Genomic DNA, 12,464 nt, shown 5'->3' on the forward strand with positions numbered 1-12,464 from the left:
TTCCTTCTCTTTGCCATTTCCCCTCATTGTCTTTCTAAATATTTGGCAATTTAATAGGAATAGGTATAATATCTCATTTTCTAAAGTGACTTCATTTTGTTTCTAGTATAGTTGAATCTCTTCCATGAATTTTCACGGACATTTGTATTTTTACCGTTCGAACTACTATTTTTATCCCTATTGCACCATGAAGAGCAACGATTCAATACTGTTTGAAGAGATCGGTAAACTGCTAATGGATTTGATTTAATAAAAATTAAACTGTCTTCAGTAAGTCTTAGTTTTGAGAAATGTAGAGTTTAAAACAACTGCAAAAACTGAGTCAAATTTGGAAATAATCATGTGAAAGAATTTCTTAAAAAGAATAAATGGTATTGTGCCAGGGAAAAAAAACAATAAATTCCTTATTTTTTAAAAAAACTCCCTCTTTATAACACCTATACTTTTGGCTTTCAGGGAAATTTTATGTCTGTAGGAGAACTTCAGGGACATCTGTTCTAGGCAGATGTTAATGGTCTCAACTTAGCATTTTGGTAATGAGAGGGGAAAAAATGTTCGTGAGGGAAAAGTGTTGAACCTTGTGAGGTCAAAAGGGTTGTTACAAACAGTGCAGTCTAAAGAAAGAATGAGAATGATTGCAAAGCTCTTGTAACTGCATCCCTATTGCTACCATATTAACATATTTCTAAAACATGTCCCATCCTTTTAAATAGAAAATGTTAACGTTATATAGAATATTCAGTAAAAAATGAAATGCAAGACAGAGAACTGACTTAATAAGAAATTAGGTCAAACTAAGAAAATGGATGATTAAAATTTTCTTTTAATTGTCTCTAGATGTGATTAAACTTGCTGAATCTAAATCGTTGCATATAATTTGACAGCCTTCTGAGTTAGATGCAAATGCATGAGATCCAATTGGAAGCAACAGGAAAAAGGAGGCATGTTGTTTAGTATATTAAATTTCCATAGCAGGTGTATGCAATGAGGACAATGGCAAAATCAGACATGATTGGCCTACTAAGAGAAAGATTCTGATGCTGTACTTCATTCTCTGGCATTGATAGGAAATGTAAGACTCACTGCAGCTAAGGAAACATCGATTCCTCCGTCCACTGGGTCTGAAATAATTATGGGGTGAACTAGTCACATTTTCTGACTTATTCAAATTCACCATATTTCGTTTCATTTTTGAATTACTGATTGCATGCTAATTCTAAATAGTTTTGAAGCATACTTTCCCTGGTACTGTAATAGTGAATTCTTTATTAAATAAGCATATGAATTGCCATTAAAAGGCCATTAATAAATAAATTATAGATGAATCTGAACAATCTGTTAACTACTCAGCTATAATAATACTGTTGTTAGGTCATTTGCAAATACATAGACACACAAATAGCTTCTACTTTATACTATCCCTCTGTCCTCTACTCACCTTTCTTCTATTCAAATAAATGGGATCTTGTAGCTCTTGGGACAGATTTTGGAGAAAATCCGTGAATCAAAATTAGAGGACAGAATAAACCCTAAAATTATGGAGCATTATGGAAGCAGATTCTCAGGTAGGATTCTTATGCTGTGCTAGACTCTCTATAGGTGGCCTCTCTTCCCAAAATATTATCTTCTTTCATTTTCTGGAAAATTGTTTTTTGTTCTGTAGTCCTCCTTTTATTTGACACAGGCAATTTTGAGTTAGAAAGTCACTTTTAAATAAGTGAGTCAATCCCCTAAAAACCCCAAGGGTCAAGGAACCATAATTGCATGTTTGCACACATTAGTTTGATAAAATTGCTAAATTCCTAATGCCTAAATAGCTCAGTTGAAATTACAGTTGACTGTAAATTTAATATAAAGCAATTAAACAAATAAGAAAAAAGATAGAACAGAAACTAATTTAGTTAAATTTGAATAGTCAAATTTCTGAATGTGTGAGTACTTTTTAACTTATTAGAGATTTTAGAAATAATAAATTTAAAAATTGTGTGCATTAAATGTAAAATTATCTATATGCCAGCATACAATTAAATGCAAATCCTAAACTACAAAATTGTAAAACAAATATGACAAATGTTATTCTATCCTTACATTTCTAAACATCATTTAAATTATTACAAAAAAGTTAAGAAATGGATGGATAAAATGACAATGAAAACAAAACAGACTACCCATGAATATATGGAAACTACCACAGTTTTAGAAGTGATTGCTTAAACATTGATTAAGATATTATGAGGGTCGCCTGGGTGGCGCAGTCGGTTAAGCGTCCGACTTCAGCCAGGTCACGATCTCGCGGTCCGTGAGTTCGAGCCCCGCGTCAGGCTCTGGACTGATGGCTCGGAGCCTGGAGCCTGTTTCCGATTCTGTGTCTCCCTCTCTCTCTGCCCCTCCCCCGTTCATGCTCTGTCTCTCTCTGTCCCAAAAATAAATAAAAAACGTTGAAAAGCGTTCCATATTAAAAAAAAAAAAAAAAAGACATTACGAGATGGTTATTTCACCAAATTAGTAATTACAAAAATGAGAATGCTCAAGACTGTGAGATTTGTAGGTAAGACATTTTCATAGTTGGATCGGGAGAATAGAAAGTTGTAAATATTGTGGAAAGCATTGCAATAATATACTTCAAGATATTTTCATTTTTTTGTCTTTTTTACCAATAGTTCTACTTCTTGGTGTCTATGTTAATAAAATAACCAAAATGTTAAAAAAAATATGTCCATGGTAATAAATAGTAAAAGAGTGGATGTAATTGAATATCTAGCAACAAGGAAATATTTGATGTACAGAACATCCATAAATGAACTATAATGTAATCATTAAAATTATGTTCAGCAAATATTTCTAGGGAAGAAGAAATATTTAGGCTATAATGTTAAGTGATAATAAAAGGTATTAAGATATATCGAGTAACTGCATAGAAAAATAATGGAATGAAATTTGGAATATTGAGAGTAATCTCCATGTTGCAAAATTCAGGTATTTAAAAAAAATTCTCCTTTGTACTTTTCAGTATTATCTTCATAAGCATGAATTATTTTATATCAAATGTTAATATTATTTAATGGAGATGTAAAAGAGAGAGGCTATTTAATTTTGGTTAAAACAGCCTCAGTTCAGGGGCACCTGGGTGGCTCCATCGGTTAAGCGTCTGAATCTAGATTTTGGCTCAGGTCATGAGATCTGACAGTTCATGAGATCAAGCCCTGTGTGTGGCTCTGCACTGACAGCATGGAACAATCAACTTAAAAACAAAAACCGGTCTTAGTGCGTGCACTTATTCATGCATTCAACTGACAAATAACAAACAACAAAGGGAAGTGATATATGAAGCAGCACATTACATGTGGATACTCCTAGTATTTCTGTACAGCTACTCTGAGTAGTCTGTATAGGAGAAAAATTAGGCCTGATATTGAAAATTTTGGGAAGGTCTACGAGGCTACTGACTGAAATTAAATGCAAAAATAAATCCATCTTTGTACTTTAGAGAGACAACTCTGAAAGAACTATAGAGGATGATGGAATGAAAGAAGGCTGGAGGCAGAGTTGGGGTTGGTGAGTACCACAAGAGTCCTATGGAATACTATGAACACCTGAACTAGAGCATTGGCAGTAAGTGTAAAGAAGAGAAGAATGTAAGGCATCCTCAGGATGGAGAGCCAACAGGACCTGGTAAGCAATTGTATATGGTGGTGAAGGAAGGGAGGTATCAAGATGTCCATTTGTCGTCTCAGGCAACTGAGTGGGCAGTGACATCATGCACTGAGATACACAAAAGCGATAGATTTTGGCCTAAAAAAATACTAGGAATTTTAGAAGAGGTACCACATTAACTCTTATTTTGCATCTTGCATGTAATCAGTTCCACAGATACTATGAGCAAGACCCTGCACAGGACCCAGAACAAGCACCAACTTCAAGATTTTGCCTGGGGCCAGCCCAGGGTACAAATACCTTGTGTAATTTCCATAATGGGATTTTAATGGATAAAACCCTCTGGATTATTTTTTTTCTTTCTTTCAGAAGAGTGCCAATATCTTATGTAATACCAATATACAAGTGTGAACAGGATATATTAGGAGAATAGCCTAAGGCTGTTTTTATACATGTGGTATCAGGGGTGATTACAGTTTCATTTTCTCACATAACTGAGTCAGACACAGCTCCTCTGTGTAGGGATGCATAGCTGTCATGTAGCAAGTCACAGCTGACCTATTTGAACAAATTAGTGAGCAAACATCCTGTGACTATTTCTAACAGAGACAATATAGCAGTCTGTTTTCTTACTCACGAAATAAAAGTTTTTAAAGCAATTCTGCTTATTAAAAACAACAAATTAAAATAAAACAATTCATTTTAGATATTGTTTGCAAAGCAAACTGAAACACCTGTAAGTCATGGTTCCTAAACAGAATTGTCTTAACAAAATTTACAAATTATATTTATAGAAATAATGTAAAAAAAGAGAGAAATGCTCATTCATGGATATATGGGTATATATATCTTAGATATACAGATACCTAAGGCTAAAAATACTGATATATAATGGCTTTAACCCAAATTTGATATATAATTGTAGACAAGTATGAAAAAAAACTTCTAAAAGTCAACTTGTGGGTCTCTGCTGAATGATCAATTTATTTCTTGCCTCTAATGGCACATTTCATTAATTCAATTATTACATTTGTGTTTCCATAGTTTGAATAGAATCCTACAAGTTATGTTTCTGTTTGCTTTCGGGCATGATTGCATAATTAACAATAATGATTGCCTCCTTCATGCATGAAATAACATATGATTTTAATAAATAATGCTAAGTTTAAATTTACACATGGTGATATAGGAACATTCTTCAAACTACAGATACAGTATGATTCAGTCATGTCCCACAGGTGAGCTAAGAGGAAGAAAAAAAAAGTCATGCTCACTTATAGTAGAGAATGCAAACTTTCACTGCAAAGTTATTTGACTTAAAATTCCATTTTACTTTGAAAATTTTCAATCAACTACACAGTTTTATGTATTATTGCTCTAAATACTAAATGACACAAACATCAGCTTGTAATAAGTATATCCTTAGTTCTTACAGTAAACAAAAACAGAGAGGAAAACACTCGAAACATAAAATTCAGTAAAAAAGAAAACCTAAGTAGATACTGAACTTGTATAATGAATAAATATTTTTTACCCAGGTTCAGCATTCCATTTACATTTTGAAAAAATATTTTACCAGTGGATATTCCTGATAGAAACTTACAGCCTTTGGGTCACTCATTGCTCATGTAGCTGCATAGTACAAACAGTAAGAGACACTCTCCATTCTAACTAGAAATAGCACCTACTAGAGTATACTTTTGAAGTTTCTGAAACCAAATATATTTAAAAGGTTTTCTCTATTCCCTTTGATATTCAACCTTGATCAATTTTCATTTGAAGAGGTAACTGTAAAATCCCCAGAGTCCCCAAAACAACATAATTAGACATTCAAGCACAAATTCAAACAAAATGAGTTCCCATTTACCAAAGCAAATGATGTGAACATCTTACCTTTTGTCTAAATACATTGATCATTTTAATTACAAATCATGGGAAAAGTAAAGGGAATCGCAACATTCAATATATAGAATGTATGTGTATGCATGTGTGTATATATATTTTTAGGCCTTCAAATAATGTAGGCAACAGGTAACAATATTACAATAAAATATGACTTTAAAATACTGAGTGTACATTGGTAATGCATTACTTTTCATTTTATATACATTTAAAAATTGTTTTCTGTGTAGGGGTGCCTGGGTGGCTCAGCCAGTTAAGTGTCTGACTTCAGCTCAGGTCATGACCCTACAGTTCATGAGTTCAAGCCCCACATTGGGCTCTGTGCTGACAGCTCAGAGGCTGGAGTCAGCTTCAGATTCTGTGTCTCCCTCTCTCTCTGCCTCTCCCCCTCTCACACTGTCTCTCTCTCTCTCTCTCTTTCTCTCTCTCTCTCTCAAAAATAAATGAACATTAAAAAACTTGGTTAATTATTTTCTGTGTGTAGGAGGGAAGTTTATTGAAGGGAAAGAATTGTTATATTCTTCCTATTATGAGAGTAGGATCTAAATTAGTTGAAGAATTGCCATGTGGAGGTCTGTGTAAAAGTCTCTGTAAACTCGGACAGAATTTGTACTTGGAAATGTGTCCTTTGTCCTAGTTTTGAGAGGACAGGTGTGTAGGTGTGGGTGGGGGTGAGGAGATGTAAAATGTAATGCAACTGCACAAGTCTCAGAAACTTTACCAGTGAGTCAACCCAATGCAAGTACTTTAAACTAAAAATTAAATCTTTGTCTGCATTGGAAATATAGTTTGATCTTTTTAAAGATTAATACAGGTAATTTTTTTTTTAGTACTTTTCTGGCTATAATGATGGAACTTTAATAAGAATAAAGTGGGCCTGAAAATAAGCCCTTGTGTACAGGACACTGTATAGAGAAGACATTTTTCTTTTCTTTTCTTTCTTTTTTTTTTTTAATTTGAGAGAGAAAGAGAGAGAGAGGGACAGAGGGTGAGAGAGAGAATCTGAAGCAGGATCCACACTCAGCAGATGCCGACACAGGGCTCAATCCCATGACCTTGGGATCATGACTTGAACCTAAATCAAGAGTTAGATGTTCAACTCACTGAGCCACCCAGGCATCCCAAGATCTTTGACAATTGTAACAGGCCGATAGGTCAGAGTGACATGGCAAATACGGGTCTTAGTGATGAACTTTCAGAGCTGTATTGTGTTTTATTCTTTTATTTTTCCCATCTCTTCACTACACTATAAAGTTTTCATTCTCATTAAGATTTCAGGAAAGGTTTATTAGTTCTACTTTGTTCTGTTTAGAGAAAAGTAAACCTGTGAGGCCATCGGTAGTCAGGAAAGCAGATATGCAATTGTAACTGGTGACCCAAAATGACGCCTGGGTAGCAACCCACAAGAGGCGATAGCAATCCATTTGAGTTAACAAGGATTCTCAGGGATTTTTAGCAATATTAAATGAGATAGGTTGAAAGGACAAAGAAAGGAGAGAAAGAAGGAAGGAGGAAAGCATGGGATTCTTGCAGACAGGTAGGAAGGAAGCTTTGTGTAAGGACCTATATTGGCTAGGTATTCAAAGGAGAGATGATATCCTGAAGTCTAGGGAACTTGAGGTTTTGTAATATAACTTGAAGTTATATGCATATTGCAACATTTACTTTTTGCCACAACGAAGGAAACTCCCCTTCATGGAGGAAAAAAAAAAAAGGAAAAGAAAACAATACAACTATGCTGACAAAATCATATTAGGTATCTAATTTTTAATTCAATTAATCTTATTCAGATTGGGTTAAATATTGTGCAGGAGCACTGACCACAACAATGAGGAGTGATCTGCAGAATCACAGTATAACAAGGATGCCTAAGTGGGACAGGAGGACAGAAGAGAGCAGTGGGTGCACAAAAGCAGACTGACAAAAATATCTTTGCATGTTTCTCAAACAACACCGGTCCTTAACCTTGCTGATGAGAGATGCATTTCTTGTGGCTGATGAATTGATCTATGGGTATGTTGACAGCATTCACATAAGTCTGATGTTTCTTTCCTTCACAGTGATACATCAATGCCCAGCCTGCTGTTGGGTGATTTGAAGTAATGATCTATCTACATTCGTGACTTTGTGAAATTTGCTATATTTTATAATGAGCTTCACATTTCAAAATAAAGAACTTCAGCAAATTAGTGATGATTTAAAGTGAAACTTTTTAGAGTCAATGACATATTTCATATAGAAGCTGATAATTTATTTTCCTATAGATGAAATGAAAAGAAACTATAGACCTCACTTCTCTTAATCCCTTAACTACTCTGCTGTTCATTTGACACAAATCCTGATCATAATATTCCAGAAAAGACTGATTTGGAGATATATTTTTCTATGAAGAGGGTATGTTACACTTACCTCAAGGTAATTACAAATCTGAAAACTTAGTCAGAAGTCAGATGCCCAAGTAATCACAACTAAGATGCCATTGGCCTGTCTTGGCAGGCCACAGCCATCCCGCTCTCAGTCATCATATGCTTTGGAGGAATACTGTTCACACATCTAAAATGCACAAAGGAAGTCTTTCTAACCATCCTGTCCGTGATGCATAATTGGGTGTGGGGTTGAGACATTTATTCTTTGTCTCTTTCTCTCTTTTTTTAAATAACATCAATGTACATATTCTGAACTATAAGCAGATTTACTCTATTTTTCTGTTATACTTTAAATAATTGCTATTTTAGTGACTCTACTTATATTTATTTTATAATAACAGATGAGGCATGTAGTATTTATTTACTACATTTTAGGGATTTTCAATTCACCCTATGTTGACAGAGAGAATTTTTAGACATTGAATAATTTATCTTTTAAAAAGTTTCCCTCTTAGCACCTGGGTGCCTTAGTCAGTTAGGCTTCCGACTTCGACTCAGGTCATGATCTCACTGCTCATGGGTTCAAGCCCCATGTCGGTCTCTGTGCAGATAGCTCAGAGCGTGGAGCATGTTTTGGATTCTGTCTCCCTCTCTCTCTCTCTGTTCCTTCCCCATTCGCACTCTGTCTCTGTCTCTCTCAAAAATAAGTAAACATTCAAATTTTTTTTTTTAATTTCCCTCTTAGTATCAACCTAGAAATCCTCTGCATGATGTTGGGGATTTTATATATATATACATATATATATATATATATATATATATATATATATATATGTATATATATACATATATTATACATTATACATATATATATATGTATAAAATGCATATGCATACACACACACACACACACACACATATATAATATCAAATTGAATAGTGTCTATTTCTACTATATATCTCTCTCCTGACACTTCAGTTAATAATCAAGTATTTCTTACTATTTTTTTCATGGTTTTATTTCAGGGTATGTTGCTATGTAAAATTCAGGACACATATTGTTTGAAGAAACTGCATTTATTAATATGTAGTTGTAAAGAACTTCATTAATTAATGAAAAATGTAGCTATGTTAGGTATGAGAGGTTAAGTTTTCTACAAATTTGTGTTCATTTACTGCAAACTCTGGCCTAACTGTCCCATTCATAATGAATTAACTGGTATATGAAAATGTTCATCCCATTATTAATTTAGGAACAAAACTGAAAACCTTATTCTTTGCAAAAGTTATTTTCAAAAGCAAATCATATGTGATTCTAATATAGTTTGCTTAAATTACTAATTTAAAAATACAGTACAATATCTCATTCTTTCATCGATCTACAACGTTTAGTGATCCATTTAAAAAAATGTTTATTTTATGTACCCTAAACTTCCCTTGCTATTCAAAGTTCTAGTCAATTTTCCTTCATTTTTTCCTCAAAGAAAAAGATTTTGATTAGTCACCAATTTAATAAAATAATTTTAGAACTGCTTGTAGAGTGTAATTAAGCTTTTCCCTTTTCACATTAAGTAATACAATCAGCACTGTGAGTTCAAACCCTGAGCCGCAAGCATAAGTTTTAGAAAGGACTTCTTTTCCTTTATTAACTAAAAAATAATTAGAGGTTGAGGAAAATGGCAATCGGGGGTTATGAGGGTGAATGGTCAAAAGAGTTTTTTCTTTTCATTTCATTATTATAAGAATGATCTTTGAACCGAGGAAACTATTAAGGATCAATATATCATTAAATCATAAAATATTATTAAAATCTCGCGAAACATTTATTTTAGCTAACAAGTTCTGCTCTGCTCTTTCAGCACACCCTGTTGGTTCCTTGGTACTGTGGATGATATGAGTGACTCTAGAACAAATCTGCATAAAGGGTAGGAATGACATGTCAATATACTCTAGGTTGTATTGCAAACACCGTCTTCAACTCTTCGGTCTTTCTCTTGATTTTGAAAAATGTGAAGAATGGACAGAGAGGAAAAACAAAAATCATTTGCTGCCTTGTTCTATCAATCCTGAGAAGCCTTTTCTGATTTACACTATCCAGCCTACATTTCATTCTTAACTAACTGTCCTCTTCAGTGGTCAGCTGGTTTTTTTGAGATGTCCAATTATTCAATATGTCCTAGCAGGCTGCTTCTTATATTAAGTTCTCTGTAACCTGGTGCCTACAGTTATGGACAAAGTAGAACAATAAGGTGTTATAGGAACTTTTAAACAAGGACACTAACCCTTTCAGTCAATGCATGACAATTCCAGGAACAATATATCTTTTACTGTTTGATCATTTCATTAAAAACAAAAACAACCAAAGAGACCTACTTACTTAGAAAATTAGTCTTTAGCAAAAAAATAGTACTTTCTCCTAAATGATCCATATACTTTAAGGCCAAATTTAGTTTCCTAATACCACAATTTATAATGTCGTATTTATCATTCAAACATTCCAACATCAAAGTGTTTAAGTAATGATGGCTTTTTTTTTAGTGCTTCACCCTATTTTAATACACAACAATGATAAAATCAACTGGAAAAGTGTCTTTTTTTATTTGTTGCTTATTTCTGTACATTAATATTCTTGATGACTCTGGATAGTAATTTTGAATTTCAGTGATCATATCCTATCATAATAGCCTATCACTTGCTTTTTATTCAATTTTTGCTTTTGAAATTCTTCTCACAGTCATGACTATTGATCATTATCACCACCACCACCACCACCACCATCACTGTGTCCTTGGTTAATAATTCCCCAATCCCTGGTTCTTCCCCAATGCCTCACATATTGTTCCTCTGGTCTCTTATAGAATCCAATCTAGTACAAATGAAAGGAGGGTCAATGACCTCATTTTTAAATTCATTTTTTACACTAACTAGTTATTATTGAGCTTTACCATGCAGATGATTTTTTTGGCAAATATAGAGGTATATTTTTGCCTTGGTCCCTTAATACTTACACTTTTGTGTAATTAAAAAAGTACATAATGAAGATAAGAGGTATAACAGAAATGAAATGGCAAAACAGAAGAAGGAACAACTAATTTTGCTTCTGTGAGTCAGAGGGGCATTCAAGTTGAGTTTGGAAAGGAGAAAAATGTATCTCTAAGGCAGAGAGAGTTTTGGGGAAGAGGTGAAGGTAAAAGTAATTGCTAAGGAGTACACACACATTAGTGTATGGATTTTATAATGATTTTGTTATTGCTTAGAGACCAGTGATTCTTCTTTCTTTGTGAAATATGTTCTAAAATACTGAAATTGGCAAATGAATGTACTTTAAATGAAGATGAGAGGCAGAATTGAGATGTGCTTTATACCACTGACCACTGGATTGAAGAGATTAAAAAAAGAGATAATTTTCAGTACCATAAGAATATAATAAGAAGCTAGTTTACTCTCACATGGATTATAGCCAAGACTCAGATAACAATTTGTACACACAAAAGCACTGGTCTCTTATGTGTATAAAGAAGATGCCTTTAAATACGCTTTTAATATCTAAATATAGTATGGCCATACTATATTTAAATAATGTTACTGAAAAACTATACATACCAAACAACAAACTTTAGTCACTTTTAATAAATATTAACGTATAAATATACTCATAAAAGAAAAAATATTTCTACACAACGGATTTTATGCTTATATTTGCAAGTTGAATACTTTTTACACTATTGATGAAAAACTTCCTGAATTTCAATGCTAATCACCTCTTCCAGTTTCTTCCCATTGTGCTTGTGTTGACAAGAAAAAAGTATGGGCACTGGGATATATCAGCTCTGCATTGTTGAATCTCTTTTACAGCTTACCTTCTCCTAGATTTCACTATTTGTCAGTATATTGTGACCATTATTTATCCATTGCTGTGACTGAAAGAAACACACAGCTAGGTTCAAAGATTCCCATTAATAACCATTCTATGCTTCAGTTATTCTCAATATTAAAGGGATAGCAATGTATACTTTTTCCCCCTCACATAATTTCCTAGTCTCTGAGCCTTAAACAATTTAAGTATGTGCCAAACATTTGAATTTTAAAAGAATAAAAGATGGCATTGAATACGATGCAGTGGGCAACACTGCCACAAAATAAAGCATTTAAATTTAAAAATAAAGCCCATCTGGCAACTGCCAGTACCAACAGAAAGAAATCACAATAAGGAGAACAGGACAAACTCCTCAAAAGAAGGGGGAAAAACAGGGTGACTGAATTTGGGGGCTTGTGCTCTCATTCTCATTATATTTCTCTTTGGAGTGGGGGTAGCTCTAGGCAAAGATTTAAATGTTGGCTTGCGCAATATTTTTTTCACGTGGAATGTCTCCAGGGAGTCTCTGACTGAGATCCAAATTCAAGCCCATTGTAATCTCCTTGCATGGTGTGACATATGGAGCAGCAGATTTGTGCAGGATGGTGTTGTGCAGATGTAGGATGGTGATGATGTTACACCGTGAAGCTGAAGATAGCATCTAGGGGTTGTTCAAAACTATCAGT

Source organism: Neofelis nebulosa, chromosome 6 (assembly GCF_028018385.1).
Source record: "Neofelis nebulosa isolate mNeoNeb1 chromosome 6, mNeoNeb1.pri, whole genome shotgun sequence".
NCBI classification, from domain to species: Eukaryota; Metazoa; Chordata; class Mammalia; order Carnivora; family Felidae; genus Neofelis; species Neofelis nebulosa.